Source organism: Peromyscus maniculatus, chromosome 5, assembly GCF_049852395.1.
Source record: "Peromyscus maniculatus bairdii isolate BWxNUB_F1_BW_parent chromosome 5, HU_Pman_BW_mat_3.1, whole genome shotgun sequence".
Lineage (NCBI taxonomy): Eukaryota > Metazoa > Chordata > Mammalia > Rodentia > Cricetidae > Peromyscus > Peromyscus maniculatus.
The window spans coordinates 113272610-113276010 of NC_134856.1; positions in this window are offsets into that span (position 1 = coordinate 113272610).

Here is a 3401-nt window from a genome sequence, read left to right on the forward strand (position 1 = left end):
CTTTGCCCTACTTGTCTGTACGTGGTAGCTTCGTGGGAAGTTTTCCATACGCACTCCTGGGACAATTGTCCATGTCCCATTTCATCTTCCAGCGGGGCTGGGGATGCAGTCTCTACTGACCCCAGCCCCCTAGGAAGCTCTGCAGAATTGCCCCCTCTCTCAACTCCGGACTGGGCAGGGCCGCTGGGACCAGCACACAGGCGTCCTGACCCTCAGTACCCACTCCTGGGTTTCCAGGGTTAAACTCCGAAGCCAAGAAAAGAAACTCCCAAAAAACGGGCAAAGGAATCATATAGGTCGGCCTGGACTGAGTGGGGCCTGCCGAGTACCTCCCAGGGAACCCAAGCGGGACAGCTTCACACCCTGCAGGAGTGAGTTTCTGCACTCGGCCCCCAGTCCAATCCCCAATCCTTAACTAGAAGACGGAAAATAGCTTTTCCAGGTTCTGGTGACCCGCCTTGGTGCTGCTGGCCCTTGGCCCCACTCCCCATTCCTGTGGTGTCACCACGTCCCCAATCCGGGCATTCCAGGAGCTCTCGCCACATCCCGCTGCTTCCCGGTGTTTTTGTGCAGGAGGGGCCCACAGAGGCCTTGTTTTTTAACCATTACCGTGACGTCATGCCTCCTTCCCAAAGCTAAGATCCCTTCGGTGGGCCCAGGGAATTGTAACCTCTCCTGGCGGGTCAGAGAGGGGAATGAGGGTCGGCTGCCCCCAGCCACCATCCCGCCAAACACTCATTACTGCTGTCGCCTGTGGGGGCTTTCAAGCTGCCAGTACCCAAGGTGTCAAAAAAGATGCCCAAGGGGTCCTGCGGTATTTCTTCCAGTCAAGTCACGGGTTGTAGGGGAGGCAGCAGAGTGACTGACTACCCGCGCGACAACAGAAAAGGGGTACCCAAACTCCAACTCGAAAATGAAAACTTTGGTTTGTACCCCACCCCTCCAGACTGCATCTTCGAGTTCAAACAACAGCCAGCAACGACAATAATAAAACAGTGAGTGCTTGAAATACAATCAAACCGTTCACTGGAGGTTTGCTTCCGAGTAAGCACATAAAAACCAAATGCAAATATCTTTTCCTGGCGATTATCCAGAGCCAAACCATGGAAAGTTGATCTTTGTAAAACCGAACACCCCCCACCCCAACCCCCGCCTCCCCGCATGCCAAATCCGAATTTCACAATGGCAATTTTTATACCCAAAGCGAGAGGGGGTTGGGGTGGAGGGGTGTTTGATTTGTTGTTTACAGAACAAACTGTTTACACTTCTCTGTGCTGGGGATGGGGGGGAGCAACCAGGGACTGGGGGGAGTGTAGTCCAGCACATTGTCTATTACAGAACCCCGCCCCCTGGAATGTGGAAACCCCACATTCGGAAAACAAACAAGTTGCTAAAATCTGCGTTTATGGCCCCGCACAGCTGGTTGCACACACACACACACACACACACACACACACACACACACACACACACACTTTAAAAACCAAATGCCAAGGTGTCCAGGATGATCACTTTCTAATTGTATTTCAGCTACAGCCGGACCCAGAACTTAAAGCCACAGCTGGACGTCGGTGACTTTATTTTTTAAGGCTGGGGACTTTGACCATACTCTCTCCATACCCAAGTGTCTGTAGGAATCAACTACTGACCCCTCCGCTGAGAAATCCTCCCAATCCAACAGTGCCTTGGTCTTGCAAACTTCTGGGAACAGGGTCTCAAGTGAGCCCAAATGTGCTGGAGGCTAGGAAACAACTGCCTCCCGTGTGTGTGTGTGTGTGTGTGTGTGTGTGTGTGTGTGTGTGTGTATTCTAGAAACATAGGTCTTCCTCTTCCCTTGATACAGATACAAATGCCCATTTTGAAATTACATATACACGTAGGTATATATGTTTAAGCAACACTGAGCTGTTCCTACTATATAAATCATCTTGTCATCTATCAAGGCAGCTACAGTGGTGTGTGTGTGTGTGTGTGTGTGTGTGTGTGTGTGTGTGTGTAGAAGTGAGGGAAGGAGGATTCAAACTGGCAAGCCAAAAGGGACTCCTATTAAGTCCTTGAGTTGAAGATGACTAAGTATCAGAGGAACCAAGGTGTAAAGTAAGTCACGGATACTCTTCACAGGCTCTCAAACCCGTCATCCTCCTGCTTCTAGTAAACAACCGGGTGTCCGCTCCGTGCCCGAGTTTTTTTCTGGAACAGTTGCTGAAATGCAGGGTAGCTTTGCAGTCAGAGGGAGGCCCGTCCTCTCAGGTCTTCCGTTTCCCCTCTCAAGTCTCCCCATCCCGTTTCTAGTCGCCCAGAGGCTGTAGACCTTAAGTATAATTACAGATATCAAGAATCTCCCTGGGCTTATCTGTTCAGAATCTTGAGCTGTCTTGTAGGTGCAATTCTGCACTTCCCCCAACATAGACTATCTCTGTGAGACAGCTGCCCCGGGATGGGTAGAGATGGAGAGCGGCTTGGAGAAGCCTTAAGCTCTGGGACATATTTATCTGGCTTTTTTTTTTTTTTTTTTAATCATCACGCGCCTACTAATGTCACCGAGCCCTTTGAACTTAAATGGTCCTTTGAACGAAAATGTGCTGGGCAGGACAGAGCGGCAGCGCGTGGTTTGCGGGGAAAACTTTCTGGAGTCGTGGTAGCCCGAACTCTCCGTCTCCTTTAAGCCCTGGAACGTCCAAGAACTCCGGGCTCCTCAATGTGGCCTACACAGTCTATCAGCTTAACAAACGTCTGAAGTTTCAGGAGGTTTCTACCCCTTCCTCTTACTGAGACTAGGGTGTGGGGTGAGGCACCGAAATACCATCTTCGTCCTCACTGGAAACCCCGCGGCTGTGACTGAACCTTCGTAACCTAGAGCCCGACTGGAGAACCTGCCGGCGGAGAACGGATGGGATGGGATGTGGGTGTGATGGATGATATAGCAGGGGGAAGGATGTTCGGAAAGGAGAGCCCAGGGGATAGGCGGAGGGCTGGCAAAGCCGGAGAAACCCGGGCGCTGGAGACAGCCAGACATGCTAAGGATTGAGGCAGATCCTGTGCAGGGGAGAATCGAGGGCTCCGTGGAGGCCTGGGAACGGTGGACACAAGAAGGGTCCTGGGGCCCGCAAGGACCCTGAAAGTCCGCGGGAACAATGAGAGTCCCCAAGAACGGCAGGGAGTGAGGGGCAGTGTTGGGCAGTGAGTGGGTGGGTGCGGTGGGAGAACCGATCGCGAGCTGCGGGCAGGGGCGCGGGCGCCGGGCCCGGGCAGCCGGCGCGCGTGTGGTCAGCCCCGCGGTCCTCCAGCCGCCAGGAGCGGGCCGGCAGGGCTCGGCCTCTGGCTCATTCAGAGGCGGCTCTCGCCTCCCATTGGCTGCCGCCTCCGTGGCGGGGCGGGGCTCCGCTGCCCGGAAAAAAAAT